This window comes from Lithobates pipiens, unplaced genomic scaffold (genome assembly GCF_037356315.1).
Source record: "Lithobates pipiens isolate NorthernLeopardFrog02 unplaced genomic scaffold, aLitPip1_a1.2 Scaffold_13, whole genome shotgun sequence".
Classification (NCBI taxonomy): domain Eukaryota; kingdom Metazoa; phylum Chordata; class Amphibia; order Anura; family Ranidae; genus Lithobates; species Lithobates pipiens.
This window is the reverse complement of record NW_027507718.1, coordinates 107424752-107443723: the sequence shown is the minus strand read 5'-3', so window position 1 is coordinate 107443723 and position 18972 is coordinate 107424752. Positions and strand designations below refer to the sequence as shown.

General features: G+C 46.3%; 1 protein-coding gene across 1 annotated transcript in view; it reads right to left on the bottom strand.

Moving 5' to 3' along the window:
* Positions 1–18972, bottom strand: part of TRIM14 (tripartite motif containing 14) — a 139631-nt gene that overhangs the window by 36836 nt on the left and 83823 nt on the right. The window lies entirely within an intron of this gene.

Here is an 18972-nt window from a genome sequence, read left to right as displayed (position 1 = left end):
CATATGGGGGTCATGTGAGGTGTAGGGCTGGCCTGTCTGAGATTGCTTCTGAAGTCCCGCCTCCACACATGACCCCCATACACCCAATCACAGTGCGCCGACCGGACACTGAACTGACACTGAACATGGCAGCTAGAGCGCGGAGGGGGGGAGAGAGTAAAACTGAGCTGCCACTGTCTATCTCTGGATCGATGCAGGCCAGGACAAGAGGGTTAGTGAGACTCCCTTCTGAGAGTCGTGGTACTGGCTGGGGGGGAGAGCGAGAGGGAGATACACAGACTGTAGGCAGGTCAGTGTAGTGTAGTATAGTGTGGTGGTCAGAGTAGTGTAGTGTAGTATAATGTGGTGGTCAGTGTAATGTAGTGCAGTATAGTATAGTGGTCAGTGTAGTATAGTGTGGTGGTCAGTGTAGTATAGTATAGTACAGTGGTGGTCAGTGTAGTATAGTATAGTGGTCAGTGTAGTAAAGTGTGGTGGTCAGTGTAGTATAGTATAGTATAGTATAGTGGTCAGTGTGGTATAGTATAGTGGTCAGTGTAGTATAGTATAATATAGTGGTCAGTGTAGTATAGTATAGTATAGTGGTCAGTGTGGTATAGTATAGTATAGTATAGTATAGTATAGTATAGTGGTCAGTGTGATATAGTATAGTGGTCAGTGTGGTATAGTATAGTATAGTATAGTGGTCAGCGTAGTGTAGTATAGTATAGTGGTCAGTGTAGTGTAGTATAGTGGTCAGTGTAGTATAGTGGTCAGTGTAGGGCAGTGTGGTGGTCAGTGTAGGGTAGTGTGGTGGTCACAAATTACTTGCCTTGTCCCGGGCACTGACAACCCATGCTACGCCACTGATTTAAAGCTCTCTAACTATCTGGGTTGGATTTAAAATCTCTCATGGTCTGCAATCCAAACATAATCCACTTCTATCTTTTCTCAAAAGCCCAGCATTCTATCCAGCATGGACTTTTATCCCAGATCTTTTCGGGCTTGGTCCAAAGCAGGTATAATATGTTTACACATGATCCTAAATACAACAATGTGTTCCTTCCCAGACTTATGCAAGTCTTTTGAACCCCAATCAGAAATATTTTGTTACCTTCAAGTTAAGAACTTTTGTATCTCTTATGCCGCGTACACACGTAGCGGATTATTCGGCAGACTTAGTCCGGCGGACTTCCCGCCGGTCTTTCCGAACGGACTACTTGCCCACACACGGCACTTTTTCAGCAGACTAATACGGCGTACTAAGTCCGCCGTACTTTTGAAATGAACAGACTCGCCCACACACGCGAAGGAAAGTCTGCTAATTTTGAGCGCGTCTTCAGGTAGGCGGGGCCCGCGAAGGATGCTTTCGCTGGCCCCGCCACCTGGTATGGACTTAAAGGGGAACCCCAACGCCGAAAAAAATCGGCGTGGGGGTAACCCCCAGGTCCACATCAGACCCTTGTCCAAGCACGCTACCCGGCCGGCCAGGAAAGGGGGGGACGAGCGAGCGCCCCCCCTCCTGAGCCGTACCAGGCCGCGTGCCCTCAACATGGGGGGTGCCTTGTCCCCATGTCCCCATGTTGATAAGGACAAGGGCCTCTTCCCGACAACCCTGGCCGTTGGTTGTCGGGGGTCTGCCGGCGGGGGGCTTATCGAAGGATGCGAAGAGGCAACATCTGAAGAGAAGAACAGAAGATGGCGAAAGCGGCGTCAGAAGACCGGGCCACCGCCTGTAAAAGAGCTAGAAGAAGGCGCAGTGGCCCGGCAGAAGAACCGAAGAGGGGGACAAGACCCCCGAAGTCGGAAGAAGAGGGCGGCGGCGAGGAAGAAAGCCGGGCTCCTCCGCTAGCAAAAGAGCTAGAAGAAGATAGTGGAGGAGTCCGGCGAGAAGACCCCCGAAGACGGAAGACCCCCAGAGCTGTGCAATAAACTATTTTAACCCTTGTGTGTTGTGTTTTTTTTTTACTTTATTTTACAGGTGAATGGGTAGGGGTACATTGTACCCCATACTCATTCACATAGGGTGGGGGGCCGGTATCCGGGGCTCCCGGATTCCGATAAGCCCCCCACCCGCAGACCCCGACAACCAACGGCCAGGGTTGTCGGGAAGAGGCCCTTGTCCTCATCAACATGGGGACAAGGTGCTTTGGGGTGGGGAGGCCGAGCGCCCCCCCTTCTCCAAGGCACCCCCCATGTTGAGGGCACGCGGCCTGGTACGGCTCGCTCGCCCCCCCTTTCCTGGCCTGCCGGGTAGCGTGCTCGGACAAGGGCCTGATGTGGACCTGGGGGGACCCCCACGCCGATTCGGCGTTGGGGTTCCCCTTTAAGTCCATACCAGGTGGCGGGGCCAGCGACGCATCCTTCGCGGGCCCCACCTACCTGGAGACGTGCTCAAAATGAGCGGACTTTTCTCCGGGCGGGAAAAGTCCGTTCATTTCAAAAGTACGGCGGACTGGCATACGCACGGCCAGATTGTCCGCCGAAATGCAAGTCCGGCGGGAAGATTGGAGTGGAAAACTACTTTCTAAGTCCGCCGGACTTTCGGGTAAAAAAAGTCCGCCGGAGGCTACACATGGGGGGATTGTCCGGCGGACTTGAGTTTGCTGGACTTTTCCACCCGATTGTTTGATCGTGTGTACGCAGCATTAAGTTTGAAAATATATGAATATATAAGACCCTCATGCCAGAGGTCTCATATCAACAATATACTCCACATTGCTTGTTAAATCAAATGTTACTTTACCATCTTATGTGGTGAAATGGGAAAAAAGATCTTGATCAAACTATAGGTAAAACAGAATGGTCTGCAATGTGGTCCAATATGAAATGTTTTTCTCCTAATGTGATAGATATTGAAACCACCTACAAGGTACTCTCACGCTGGTATTCGGTTCCTGCTACAGTAGCTAAATTTGTGCCTGATTACTCAGGTCTCTGAATTCGCACCTGTTCAGAACAAGGAACATATATACACATGTGGTGGAATTGTTCTATTATAAAAAAAAATGGAAAAAGTGTTTTTTACTAGCTTCAGAAATGTTTGAAATAACAATAATACCAGATCCAGAAATTGCCCTTTTAAATATAAAACCTGATTACATGTGTAGCACTGACCCCCGAAGGAGCTGCTGGTTTGATTTCTGCCTGCACTCTGCTAATAAACCCCACTAGCTTGACTCAGTCCCCTTGACACAGCTGTGGTGCAATACAATACAGTACAATATAATATAACACAATATACCTGTATTGACACTTCAAGATCCATTGGCTCCACCTGCTGGAGGAAAACAATACTCCACACAATGGGGGGTACTTAACCAAAGTATATTTTACTATAAGTATTGGCAAACAGGTGGTTACAATAATTGTGCTGTCATCCCAACATAGAATGACAGAACAATGACTTTTGATATAACAATTATAAACAATATAATTACAAGGGAGTCTCCCTACTTTTATAGCTATGTGTGAGATCTCACTTAAAGTACTCTGTCTTTTTGGTCTTCTTGTCTTCGCTAGCCATGATAATTCCTTATAATTTGTAATCCAAGTGTTAAAGTAATTAAAGTTAAGGATGATACTAGTGTTGCTTCCGTAATTATAATGCAATACTTGAGATGCGATAGTAAGTAGGCCTTATGCCTGCCTAGTGTCAGTTGCTATACTCCTCCTCTGTGGGACTATGGATCCCAGCGAGGCCTGTATATAAGTCTGACTAGGTGCAAAGTTTAGTAAACCTGCTCACCAACTGGATCAAAAGCTTGGTGTGGTAACTTTGGCCCGGTGTTTGAAGCCTGCTTCTATATCAGCCGGCTCTGTCACTCTGTTCCGCTTCGATAGGTGGTCCTGGTCTTCCGATGCTCAAATGAGTGTCTCTGGATTTTCCCAATCCGATCACTGTGTCTCTGGCACTTGGCCTCCTCACAAGTTTTCACAGGCAGGCAATGCATTCCCAAGAGACCTAAGATGGCCGCTCGGGGTCCTTTTATGTTCTACCCAGCATCCTGGGTAAAAAGGTCTCCAATGTAAATAACAGTCACCTCCTGTAAATAGTTCAATGCTTGTGAAAGCAAAAATAAAAGTCCACTTTCAGTGGCGTCAAACACTAAGCCATTGAAATGTCCATAGACTTTAATTGAAAATGCTAATATAATTTAATAGGCAAGGATTCCAGCTCTATACACTCCCCCTACTTTATCTCTTTGGTCCCGAGATGTTCAAAATCTTAACTTTATCCTGTATTCTTGTCACTGTACGGTTACACAATACAGTCAGAGGAGCTTCCCACCAATTCTCATGTGATGGGGAGCTGTCCTGTGCTCACAGCTGACACTATAGTGTCTGATACAGATGTGTCAAGGGGTGAGTTGGGGTTGTCCCTCACTGAATCAGAAGTAGAGGGACCAGCAAAAGTTCCTTTTGCTGGCAATTTGAGTTGCTTTAGAGCATTCACCCAATGTATCATAAGTCAGTCTCTTTGGTGGGCGAATGTCTCTTTGCTCTTTGCCTTTATGGTGTATCCACCATTCTTGAACAGGTATCCTCATTCCTTATTTCAGATGCTGGTAATGGGGAGTATACAGGAGTATTTTGTTCCTCCGCTTGTTGTGTTATTGGCACTAATTTTGGGGCCTCTGCCCTAAGAGTCCAATTATTATCTTCTCCTGTTTTTGGGGAGACATCAACGTCAGTCTCTGATGTCTCAGGTGGCCACAGCAAACTCATCTCCATTTCTTCATCCTCATCTGCAGCGGGTGCAGGCTGAGACCTAGTTGTTGGTCTGCGCACAGCAGTGGACGTGGAGGGGAGTTCCTCTTCTGGATTTATCCTGACTGCTTCTGTAAGGGGAAAGAGATGATTTCCATGCCAGGTTTTTACTGGCCCAGTGTTTCCTTCTGGCTTAATTTCATACACTGGGAGTCCTAGGAGCTTCCTACACACAACATATGGCTGTGATCTCCAGCGATCAGCCAACTTATGTTTGCCTGGGATGCCCAGAATCCTTAGTAGGACACGGTCACCTGGTTGAAGATCCTGAACTCTTACTTTTAGATCAAAGTTCCTCTTATTCCTATTTTCTCTGGTGCTCAAGGTGGCTTGAGCCTGCTCATAAGCTATCTTAAAGTTCCTCCGCAGTCTGTCCACATATCCTTGAGGGGAGGTCTCTGACGTGTGGTCCAGAGATGTCCCAAAGGCTAGATCTACTGGTAGCCTGGGTTCACGCCCAAACATCAACCTGTAAGGTGAATATCCAGTGGCGTCATTCTTGGTGCTGTTGTGGGCATGAACCAATGCGGTGATGTGCCTACTCCAATGGGGTTTCTGCTCTGCAGTCATAGTCCCCAACATGTTCAGGAGGGTTCTGTTGAACCTTTCCTGTTGAGGGTCCCCTTGTGGGTGGTAAGGAGTAGTCCTAGACTTTTGTATGCCTAATAGATCCAACAGTCTTTTTATCAGCGTGCTCTCAAAGTCTATTCCTTGGTCCGAATGTATCCATTGAGGTAGACCATAATGGACAAAGAACTTTTCCACGAGAGTCTTTGCTACTGTGGCTGTTTGCTGGTCTCTAGTAGAGAACGCCTGGGCATAGCGGGTGAAGTGATCTGTAATCAATAAGATGTCCCCTTGCCCACTCAGGTTGGGTTCCAAACAGAGAAAGTCTATGCAGACCAGATCCATTGGCCCAGTGCTCTCTAAGTGACCCATTGGGGCAGCCCCCTGAGGTAAGGTCTTCCGTTGTATGCACCTGAGGCAGGAATGACAATAGCTCTCCACTTCGGTCCTCATGTGAGGCCAGTAGAACCTGTCCCTTATGAGTTGAAAAGTCCTCTCAGCTCCCAAATGACCATGGTGGTCGTGCAGCACCCTTTCTCTGTGCTTTTCCAGCAGGAGCAGTTGCCACTGCTCTTCGGAATCTTCAGAGGGGCCTCTTCGGTAGACTACCCCTTGTTGTAACTGCAACTGATCCCACTCTTTCTGTAGCAGCCGGGCTTCTTTCCGGGGGCTCTTCTGCAAAAGATCAGGCTGTTTGTTCTCCAATGCCTTCAGTACTAGCCCACAGAGTGAACCTTCCTCCTGATCTCTCCTGAGATCCTTTGTAGATAGCTTGGGAAGACCCTCTTGCATAATCTGGGAGACGTTACAATAACACCTGGGCACCCCCACTGAGGACACCCCCACTTCTTCAGCTCTGGCCCCACCTTTCCCTTGCTGGCTCATCCCTTCACAGAGAGCTCTTACTCCTTCAGGGGTAAGTTGTGTCCAGTCTTCTGAGGGGTTTTGGGAGTCATGGGGCCTTCTTGACAAGGCATTCGCATCTCGGTTACCAACCCCTGGTCTGTACTTCAGGCTGAAGGTAAAAGCCGAGTGAGCAGCCAGTCACCTGTGGCTGGTGGCGCCCAGCTTCACGGTGGTGGGCAAGTATGTGAGGGGGTTGTTGTCCGTCTTGACTACGAACTCTGCCCCGTAGAGATAATCCTTCAACTTGTCTACCACTGCCCACTTCAGAGCCAGAAATTCAAGCTTGTGAGTAGAATAGTTCCTTTCCGCAGGAATGAGACTTCTGCTCACATAGGCAATGGGCCGCAGACATCCATCATATCCTGGTAGAGCACTCCTCCTAACCCATCTCGGCTGGCATCCACATGTAGCTCGTAAGGTTTGGCCAGGTCTGCATAGGCCAAAACCGGAGCAGTGGTAAGGCTCCACTTCAATTGTCTGAAGGCTTCCTCACATTGTGGAGTCCACTGGTTCTGGATGGACTCTCTTCTTCCTGGACCCTTCCATTGGCTTCCCAGACTGATCTGGGTCTGCACCAGCTTCTTCCTGGTTCTTCAGACAGACCTTGCAGCATCCGATTCAACTAGAAGAAGCCCATAGGAGTGATAAAAGATTTTTTTTCCCTATCTTTGGGACACATGGGAATTTGATAGTACCAGCTTTTTAGGTCCAGCACACTGAACCACTTGCCCCCCCCGACAGGCTCTGTAAGGCATCTTCTATCCGAGGTGTGGTGTGCTGGTCAGGAATGGTCCTCCGGCTCAGGGTCCTATAATCAATGCACAGCTGTAGGAACCCATTCTTCTTCCTTACCACCACTATTGGAGAGGCGTAAGGACTCCTGGACTCTCTAATAATGCCTGTTCTTTTGAGTTCAGCCAGCTGTTCCCTCGAGTCTTCAAGATCCCCCCCCCCCCCGTGGGATTTGTCTGACTCGCTCCCAAAAGGGCTTGTCTTCTTCCAGACGAATTCGGTGGGTCGCACTCTTCGTCAGCCCCACATCAAACTCACTTTTAGAGAAAGCTGTCTTCCATCTGAGGAGTTGGGCTTTAGCTCTTTCCACCCAGGCAGGAGTAAGAGGTGCGTTCTTCAGGGAGAATTCTTCCTGGAGAGTCTCTCCAGTTTGTTCTCCCATTGAGCCACACAGTGAAACTGGGGTTGCTGGACTGGCCTGTCCTAACAGTTTTCTGGCTGGCACTCTCACTGGCACAGCTGCTGTGTTGCGGACGCTGACTGGAATCTTGCTGCGATACCTCTTAACCACTTCCCGACCGCCGCACGACGATGTACGTCGACAGAATGGCACGGGCAGGCATAAGGGCTGCGGCGGTCGGTATTCGTTCGGGAGCGATCCCGGACGAGGGGGCGGCCATTCATTCATGGCCACCCCCTCGCGATCGCTCCCGACGAATAGAAATCGTTCGTGACATCACTTCCTCTCCTGTAATGTAAACACAGGAGAGGAAGTGATGTATTCTCTCCTCCGTGTCGGTATTTTTCGTTCCGACACCGAGAAGAGAGGATCGGTGAGTTGCACCAACACGTCACTACACAGTAGAACATGCCAGGCACACTCACACCCCCCCGATCACCCCCCCAATTACCCCTGCCCCCCAGTCACAGTGACACCAATGTCATTTTTTTTTTTTTTTTTTGCATTGGTGTCATTTGTGACTGTAATAACTGTTAGGGCAGTTAGGGTTAGCCCCCTTTAGTTCTAATGTACCCCCCTAACCCCCCCAATAAAGGTTTAACCCCGTGATCACCCCCCGTCGCCAGTGTCACTAAGGCTGGGTTCACATTGCAGCGGTTTATGAGAACGAATGTGATTCGCACCGCACTGCAGTGCAAATCACATCCGATCTCTGTGCGATTCGAGTTCAGCCATACAGATAGTATGGCTGAATTCGCATCGCACCCGCCGCAAATTCGCACGGGACCCTTTTTTTGGCCCGCAGCAGAATCGGATCGCATGGGTGTTCACACCATGCGATCCGAGTTTGCAGATCGCACTGCGATATGCGAACTGATCTGGGGGTGTCATTAACATTTCACTGACACTCCCAACAGTTCGCATAGGGCAGTATGAACTGCCGCCGGGAGGCATGCGATGCGGGAATCCCGCCGCAGATTCGTGGGTGTTCACACCATGCGATCCGAGTTTGCAGATCACACTGCGATATGCGAACTGATCTGGGGGTGTCATTAACATTTCACTGACACTCCCAGCAGTTCGCATAGGGCAGTATGAACTGCCGCCGGGAGGCATGCGATGCGGGAACCCGCCGCGGATTCGTGGCGTTCCCGCATCGCTCCAGTGTGAACCCAGCCTAATAAGCGATCATTTTTCTGATCGCTGTATTAGTGTCACAGGTGACGCTAGTTAGGCAGGTAGGTATTTAGGTTCGCCGCAGCTTTTTATAGGGCCAGGGACCCCCATATACTACCGCATAAAGCCCCCTGATTGCCCCCTAGTTAACCCTTTCACCAGTGATCACCATATAACTGTTACAGGTGATGCTGGTTGGTTAGTTATTTTTTTATAGTTTCAGGGCACCCGCCATTTATTACCTAATAAAGGTTTAACCCCCTGATCACCCGGCGGGTGTCATTTGTGACTGTAATAACTGTTAGGGCAGTTAGGGTTAGCCCCCTTTAGTTCTAAGGTACCCCCCTAACCCCCCCAATAAAGGTTTAACCCCGTGATCACCCCCCGTCGCCAGTGTCACTAAGGCTGGGTTCACATTGCAGCGGTTTATGAGAACGGATGTGATTCGCACCACACTGCAGTGCAAATCACATCCGATCTCTGTGCGATTCGAGTTCAGCCATACAGATAGTATGGCTGAATTCGCGTCGCACCCGCCGCAAACTCGCACGGGACACTTTTTTTGGTCCGCAGCAGAATCGGATCGCATGGGTGTTCACACCATGCGATCCAAGTTTGCAGATCGCACTGCGATATGCGAACTGATCTTGGGGTGTCATTAACATTTCACTGACACTCCCAGCAGTTCGCATAGGGCAGTGTGAACTGCCGCCGGGAGGCATGCGATGCGGGAACCCGCCGCGGATTCGTGGCGTTCCCGCATCGCTCCAGTGTGAACCCAGCCTAATAAGCGATCGTTTTTCTGATCGCTGTATTAGTGTCACAGGTGACGCTAGTTAGGCAGGTAGGTATTTAGGTTCGCCGCAGCTTTTTATAGCGCCAGGGACCCCCATATACTACTGCATAAAGCCCCCTGATTGCCCCCTAGTTAACCCTTTCACCAGTGATCACCATATAACTGTTACAGGTGACGCTGGTTGGTTAGTTATTTTTTTATAGTTTCAGGGCACCCGCCATTTATTACCTAGTCTCACTAGTGTACCCCTAAATTTAGGGGTGTCTACTTTCCAAAATGGGGTCATTTGGGGGGGGGGGGGGTTTGTGCCATATTGGCATTTTATGGCCTTCAAAACTGTAACGCCCTTAGAAAGCCTGAAGGCGGTGCTTGGTTTTCGGGGCCCCGTACGCGGCTAGGCTCCCAAAAAGTCCCACATATGTGGTATCCCCGTACTCAGGAGAAGCAGCAGAATTTATTTTGGGGTGTCATTTCACATATGCTAATGGCATGCGTGAGCAATATATCATTTAGTGACAACTTTGTGAAAAAAAAAAAAAGTTTGTAATTTTCCCGCAACTTGTGGCAAAATATAAAATATTCCATGGACTCAACATGCCTCTCAGCAAATAGCTTAGGGTGTCTACTTTCTAAAATGGGGTCATTTGTGGGGGTTTTGTGCCATCTTGGCATTTTATGGCCTTCAAAACTGTAATAGGTAGTGAGAAGTGAACTCAAAAATTTACGCCCTTAGAAAGCCTGAAGGCGGTGCTTGGTTTTCAGGGCCCCGTACGCGGCTAGGCTCCCAAAAAGTCCAACATATGTGGTATCCCCGTACTCAGGAGAAGCAGCAGAATTTATTTTGGGGTGTCATTTCACATATACCCATAGCATGTGTGAGCAATATATCATTTAGTGACAACTTTGTGTAAAAAAAAAAAGAAATTTTTTTTTTGTCATTATTCAATCGCTTGAGGCAAAAAAATAAAATATTCAATGGGCTCAACATGCCACTTATCAATTTCCTTAGGGGGTCTACTTTCCAAAATGGGGTCATTTGGGGGGGTTTTGTACTGCCCTGCCATTTTAGCACCTCAAGAAATGAGATAGGCAGTCGTAAACTAAAAGCTGCGTAAATTCCAGAAAACGTACCTTAGTTTGTAGATGTGACAACTTTTGCGCAAACCAATAAATATACAATTATTGACTTTTTTTTTACCAAAGACATGTGGCTGAATACATTTTGGCCTAAATGTATGACTAAAATTGAGTTTATTGGATTTTTCTAATAACAAAAAGTAGAAAATATCATTTTTTTTCAAAATTTGCAGTCTTTTTACGTTTATATCGCAAAAAATAAAAATCGCAGAGGCAATCAAATACCATCAAAAGAAAGCTCTATTTGTGGGAAGAAAAGGACGCAAATTTTGTTTGGGTACAACATTGCATGACCGCGCAATTACCAGTTAAAGCAGCGCAGTGCCAAATTGTAAAAAGACCTCTGGTCATTGACCAGCAAAATGGTCCGGTCTGAAAGTGGTTAAATGTCTTGGTTGGCAACACTTCAGGGATAAGTTCTAACCCTCTATGTTCTTCCTGGTTTGAAGTCTCAAGGACAATGAAAGGGCCCAGTCTTTTCCAACTTAACTTGATGGAGGCTCTCAGGCAGACTTCTTCACCTGGCTGAACCAGTCTCTCTTTCTTGTCCAGAAGCCAGATTTTTCCCACTCCCTCTTCTGAAGCCCTCTCTTCTTGTTTAATGGAGTTGAGGCATCTTCCAGGTACTGCTTCAACTGTAGCTTGATATAATTGCTCCTTAGTCCTGTAGTCACGGACCTCTGGAATTTTTTCTGAACCAGTTCGGCTCCAAGGTGCTCTCCGGTGCCTTCCCCCTTCGTCCATCATGCTGGAGGTCTCCTGAAACCTCTCCTGTATGTCGCTGTATTGGCATTTCAGGTCAGCCAACTGTTGCTCTGACTGTGACCATTGGACCACTTTGATGGGGTCCCTAGGGGCACCAAGGGGGCAGGCTTGCTTGCATGCAGAGTGACAGGATCCTGGATGAGCCCCACGTGTAGCACTGACCCCCGAAGGAGCTGCTGGTTTGATTTGGGCCTGTACTCTGCTAATAAACCCCACTAACTTGACTCAGTCCCCTTGACACAGCTGTGGTACAATACAATACAGTAGAATATAACACAATATACCTGTATTGACACTTCAGGATCCACTGCCTCCACCTGCTGGAGGAAAACAATACTCCACACAATGGGGTACTTAACCAAAGTATATTTTACTATAAGTATTGGCAAACAGGTGGTTACAATAATTGTGCTGTCATCCCAACATAGAATGACAGAACAATAACTTTTGATATAACAATTATAAACAATATAATTACAAGGGAGCTCCCCCTATTTTTATAGCTATGTGTGAGATCTCACTTAAAGTACTCAGTCTTTTTGGTTTTCTTGTCTTTGCTAGCAATGATAATTCCTTATAATTTGTAATCCAAGGGTTAAAGTAATTAAAGTTGAGTTAAGGATGATACTAGTGTTGTTTCCGTAATTATAATACAATACTTGCAACAGTAAGTAGGCCTTTTGCCTGCCTAGTGTCAGTTGCTATACTCCTCCTCCGTGGGACTATAGATCCCAGTGAGGCCTGTATATAAGTCTGAATAGGTGCCAAGTTTTGTAAACTGTGGGCCCCAATTCGCTCACCAACTGGATCAAAAGCTTGGTGTAGTGTTTGAAGCTTGCTTCTATTTGCGCCTTCTCCGTCACTCTGTTTCTGCTCTGATAGGTGGACCTGGTCTTCCAATGCTCAAACGAGTGTCTCTGGATCTTCCCAATCCGATCACTGTATCTCTGGCACTTGAGGTCACTCACACAACCGAGCAGGGTTGTGCTCCGCAAGGGCAATAGACCTCCTCACAAGTCCTCACAGGCAGGCCATTCGTTCCCAAGAGACCTAAGATGGCCGCTCGGGGTCCTTTTATGTCCTACCCAGCATGGAGTGCAAGAGAGGGTGATCATGGGTAGGTCACCCGGCATCCTGGGTAAAAAGGTCAACTCTCCAATGTAAGTAACAGTCACTTCCTGTAAATAGTTCAATGCTTGTGAAAGCAAAAATCATTTAAGTCCACTTTCAGTATTTGGCCGCTAGATGGCGCCAAACACTAAGCCATAGAAACGTCCATAGACTTTCATCGTAAATGCTAATATAATTTAACTAGATGCTGACTGCCGGCTGTCAAATGACGGCCAGGCGGCGCACCTATTGTGGCAGGAGGCCGTCATATGATGGCCTCCCGTTTAAACAGGGAATGCGCGCGATTGTGCGCACGCATCCCTGTTCTTTCGGTGGCGGTGTGTCACGGAGACACCGCTTGCCACTGAAGGGGGTGAACAGCCACTGGTTATGGCTGTTTACCACGTGATTGATGAAGTCACGGGCGATCACAGATGGTCACACCCCGACTGTGCACGTCGGTGGTGGCGCAATCTAACAAAGAGTGAAAAATGTAAGGGGGTCTGAATACTTTCCATCCCCACTGTAGACCTAATTTTCTTTCATTAACTGGTAATGATCCTCTAAATATTAATGTAAGCTAATATTGAAGCAGTCTGAAAACTCTGTATCAGTCCTGGAGGATGCTGGGACTGTGAAATTATAAGGGGCCATGTGACATCACCCGGGGACACCTCCCCTTATGGCTATATAAGTCGCTGCACAAAGCATCCCTGCCATTACGGCCAGAGAGAGAGCGTCGTGTCAACATCGGAAGAAGAGAAGAAGAAGGAAGAAGAAGAAGCAGAAGGCGCTAGTAAAAGAGCTGGAAGAAAAAGCGGAGGCCCGGCAAGAAGAACCTGAAGAGCGGGACAAGACCCCCAAAGTCGGAAGAAGACCCCCCAAAGTCGGAAGAAGACCCCCGGATGGTGGCGACGATGAAGGAGAAAACCCGGCTCCTCTGCTAGTAAAAGAGCTAGCAAAAGAGCAGAAGATAGCAGAGGAGTCTGGCGAGAAGACGCCCGAAGACGGAATAAGACCCCCGGAGCTGTCTAATAAAGTACTTTAAAAACCTGTGCTGTGTTTTTATCTTGTCTTTATCAACATGGGGACAAGGTGCTTTGGGGTGGGGGGGTGCAGGGCCCCCACCCCAAGGGTGGGACTGCAAAGCTAGGGGACAAATATACAGGAGGCTTCCGCAAGCACTCCTTAAAAGAGAGTCTTTCTCAGTGTCTGGAGTCAATGAGGATGGCAAACGTGATCAACTTCTCCAGCTCAGTGGGTATATCAATGGCTGCTATCTCATCCTTGATGGTATACGAGAGACCATGAGAAAAAGCAGCCATGAGGGCCTCACTGTTCCAAGCAACTTCTGCTGCCAAAGTACGTAATTCAATGGTGTAATCGGCAACAGTTTTCGTACTCTGTTTGATGGACATGATGCACTTGGCAGCAGAATCGGAGCGTGCAGGAAAGTCAAATACTTTTTTAAAGGAAGCCTCAAACTCAGGGTAACTCAAGAAAACAAGTTTTTGCGTCTCCCATACAGGGTTTTCCCAGGCCAAGGCTCTCTCAGAAAGCAAAGATATCACAAAACATACTTTGCTTCTGTCCTTAGGAAATGCCTGGGGCAAAGTATATCTCAACCTGGTTGAGAAACCTTCTGCATTGGCCTGTATCACCCCAAAATCACTGGGGAAGTGGAGCGGAACCAGACATACCTGTTATAGAGGTAATACTCGAGGCAGGTGCCTGCACAGAGACAGCAGCAGGGACGGCCTGCAACACAGGTTGTACCGGAGCAGCCACAGTGGGAGTATCCAGGTGAGCCGTGCGACTCAGGAGCATTTGTAACACAATGGCAAACTGATCCATGCAGTGATCCTGCTCATCCAATCTGGAAAAAATATTACCAACAAGTGGATTGACTGTATTTTCTAAATTCATGGCCTTCGCCTACTGTCAGAAACCATGAATCAGACTGAGACAGAAGAAGTACAGTTAAATCTCACTTGTTTAATAATAATAAAAAAAAGTAAACAGAGTAAACGTAGTCAAAACATAGCCAGAGTTCAGGAACTGGAACGCATAGTCAGACAAGCCAAAATGTCAGAGAGCCAGAGATGAGTGTAGCAGGATCTGGAGCCAAAAGGAATGTCAGACAAGCAATTCTTTAACAGGAACACAGGAGAGCAACTCTAGAGATGTGACCAAGGTGAAGGCAGAGATCATCTGGGCTGGACAACTTAAGTAGGCAGGACTGACAAGCAGGATATCATCAACAGGTGAGTCACTGTGGAGAGATAGGAGCTGGCAATTAGCCGACAGCTTAGCGGCCAGCTCAGAGAAGGAAGGGCTGAGCCCAGGCCTGACAAGGTGATGCTTTGAAAGCCTATATAGGTTGTCAGTTTAGAGTTAACTGTAAATTATGGCCCCAGAATTATATCTCCCACGTCAACATTCATAGTGATACTTCACATGTGTGGTGCAATTTATGTGTATATACATATGCCTGCTTTGCTGCATGTTTTAATAAGGGTGTACACAAAAGTGAGGGGTGTTTTACATTATTTTATATAATTTATCAGTGAAGGAAAGCACAGACACAGGAGCTTAGTCAGATCAGTATAGACATACAGTAGGAGGTGAGTGGGATAGATGAAGGAAGGCACAGAAATAGGATTTTAGTTTGTTTGGAGGGTAAAAGATGGTCAGGGTAGGATAAATATCAGTCACTTTGTTGGCTATAGAAAGACATCAGATTGGTTGAATAGCCTTACCAGAAGCTCTGTGAAATCAGGATGGGCAAGAAGCATTTACCTTAAGATGTTACCTTTCCACATTTTCCTGTCTTTTACAAAGCAGCACCCTCTGGACACTTTTAAGTACCATACATTTTTGCAACTTCATAAACTGTAAGGCTTGACACCTTTGGTAGCTAATAACTCAATGCAACCCTATCTTTTATATTAAATAAATACATTTTAGTGTATTTTATCCTGAAAATATGCATTTGATAAATAGCTATGCAAATATCATGCAACTTAAAAAATTATGACTACTACCATGACCATTTCCGGAGACCCTGCTTTCATAATTGTTTGGGCGTTTAAAGTAACGCTTAGCAAAAAATGCAAATTTTTACATGTATACAAAAACATTTAAAAAAATGCCCTGGTAGACAAATGGTTAAACACAAGCTAAGACCATGAAGGGCTAACCAGACTCTTTAGGATAACACTAGAAGTGTGGACATGATGCAGGGCAGCTCTGAATTTCTGTTGAACATAAATGTTTTTCTATACCTTGTTATAGTCCTGTACTTAAGTTGCTGTAGAGGAGCCAGATGACAGAAGCAGTAAAACAGTATTTTAGTTTGTAAAGGAGATGTGCATTGATTGAACTGAAGAAGAGAGAAGGAAGCATGTAAGCCAACAGGAGCAAGGAGAAAGGGCATGGTTGTTCCCCAGTGAAGACGGTAACAAGAAAAAAGCAGTTCTCTGTAAAAAATAATACTTAGAATAGTGCTGCCCATTCAGCACTGAGACATTATAACATTAATACATAGTAATTTAATGTCACATAATGAATTCCAAGAGTGGCGTTTGCACATTCTAACAAATTACTGCCAATGCTCTGTAATTGTCTATTCCACAGAACAGCCATTAGCAAATGATGGGAAATTTCAAACAAGAAAAACAACTTTGATTGTCTACATCATCAAGAGACTGATGTATGGTCAAGACCCATAACCTGGACCCTTATCTAAAATACAATCACAATGCTGTATGGTGTTACAGTGCCTTGCGAAAGTATTCGGCCCCCTTGAACTTTTCAAGCTTTTGCCACATTTCAGGCTTCAAACATAAAGATATAACATTTTTATTTTTTGTGAAGAATCACCAACAAGTGGGACACAATTGTGAAGTGGAACGAAATCTATTGGATTTTTTTAACTTTTTTAACTAATAAAATAATAAAAAGTGGGGCGCGCAAAATTATTTGGCCCCCTTGCGTTAATACTTTGTAGAGCCACCTTTTGCTGCGATTACAGCTGCAAGTCGCTTGGGGTATGTCTCTATCAGTTTTGCACATCGAGAGACTGAAATTCTTGCCCATTCTTCCTTGCAAAACAGCTCGAGCTCAGTGAGGTTGGATGGAGAGCGTTTGTGAACAGCAGTTTTCAGCTCTTTCCACAGATTCTCGATTGGATTCAGGTCTGGACTTTGACTTGGCCATTCTAACACCTGGTTACGGTCATTTGTAAACCATTCCTTTGTAGATTTTGCTGTATGTTTGGGATCATTGTCTTGTTGGAAGATAAATCTCCGTCCCAGTTTCAGGTCTTTTGCAGACTCCAACAGGTTTTCATTCAGAATGGTCCTGTATTTGGCTGCATCCATCTTCCCCTTAATTTTAACCATCTTCCCTGTCCCTGCTGAAGAAAAGCAGGCCCAAACCATGATGCTGCCACCACCATGTTTGACAGTGGGGATGGTGTGTTGAGGGTGATGAGCTGTGTTGCTTTTACGCAAAACGTATCGTTTTGCATTGTGGGCAAGAAGTTCGATTTTGGTTTCATCTGACCAGAGCACCTCCTATGGACAGACTCTCCCACCTCAGCTGTAGTTCTCTGCAGTTCATCCAGAGTGATCATGGGCCTCTTGGCTGCATCTCTGATCAGTCTTCTCCTTGTCTGAGCTGAAAGTTTAGAGGGATGGCCAGGTCTTGGTAGATTTGCAGTGGTCTGATACTCCTTCCATTTCAAAATGATCGCTTGCACAGTGCTCCTTGGGATGTTTAAAGCTGGGGAAATCTTTTTATATCCAAATCCAGCTTTAAACTTCTCCACAACAGTATTACGAACCTGCCTGGTGTGTTCCTTGGTCTTCATGATGCTCTCTACGCTTTCAACAGAACCCTGAGACTATCACAGAGCAGGTGCATTTATACAGAAACTTGATTACACACAGGTGGATTCTATTTATCACCATCAGTCATTTAGGACAACATTGGATCATTCAGAGATCCTCGCTGAACTTCTGGAGTGAGTTTGCTGCACTGAAAGTAAAGGGGCCGAATAATTTTGCAAGCACCACTTTTCAGTTTTTTATTTGCTAAAAAAGTTTAAATTATCCAATAGATTTTGTTCCACTTCACAATTGTGTCCCACTTGTTGGTGATTCTTCACAAAAAATAAAAATGTTATATCTTTATGTTTGAAGCCTGAAATGTGGCAAAAGGTTGAAAAGTTCAAGGGGGCCGAATACTTTCGCAAGGCACTGTATATGGATAGTGTATATTTTTTTTCTAATTCAAAAGTTTCAAAAAGGCCTTTACTTGTTTTTGAGTGCAGAAGGAAGGAAAGGTAACACCTTAAGGCAAATGCTTGTATCCCATCCTCATTTTCAAAAGCTTCTGGTAAGGCTACTCTTGGTCACCCAATTTGATGTCCTGCTATGTCCAACAATCAATACTTATCCTGCCCTGAAAACGTGTCCTTTGTAGCATTCGCAGAAAGGTTCTTCCTAAATAGTGCAGAGGCCACCAGTCACCCAAGCAGACCGACAATTAAAGTTCAGTCTAGGGGAGGTGTTTTTAGGATTTATTGTTAAAGAAAAACTTTATCAGGTGTGGGGTTTAGGATCTCGGGATACTCTAAAACGACCAGCAGCACCAGCAAACGATCTAGTTTCTCCCTAGACCTTCAATATCTGCTTCTCTGGAGGTAGCTGGGGATGTCTGTATATCTAAGGCTCCACAGCTGTAGACCACAGGGCAATCATTAGCAATCAGTACTCTTAAGTCTCTATGCAACTGTCAGTCCCCAGTAAGATCCTTACACACAGTGTTCTAGTAGCAATCTGCCACCCAATCACCTCAGGTAGATCCACAAAGAGGGAGATGACAAAGTCCTTCTCCAGACCTGAACTCTGAAACAATGTCCTTCAGTAGGTATCCTCTTTTTAGCTGTACTCCTTAGCGCAACAAATGCTGAGGCCCAGATGTTGATATCTTGTCTTAGCAAACATTCTTCTAGGGGCAGCAGCACCAGGAGTGCTGGAACCCTCCCTGATGAGGAAAGAACTATCTGCTCAGGGCACCTACACATTTCTCAACTTCCCAGCCACCTACTGGATGCCCCTTTCCAAGGATTGGCCAGAGTATGATATTTAGCTGATCATTTGACCCTCCCTCCTTTTGCTATAAAAGCTCCTTCTAGGGGAATCAAATTCCCAGTCTAGGAATCCTGAGCAGACAAAACATTCAACAACCACTCCACGCGCTACAGTGGAGCCCAACTAAATTTAAAAGCCTAACTGGGAATAACCACTCCACTCACTATAGTGGTGCAAATAACAAAATGTATTTAACAGCCTGAGAGGGAGCTACACTTTATTAAAAAGAACAATAGTACAACTATACCTGCTACGTATAGTCTGCAATAAAAATTATCGCAATTCTGTCATTAGTACAGTGAGTGCATATTTTTAGCACTGACCACTGTATTAGCGTAACTGGTTCCCAAACAATATCACTTAGTGTCTGATTTGTCCACCGTAATGTTGCAGTTTTGCTATAAGTCGCTGAAAAC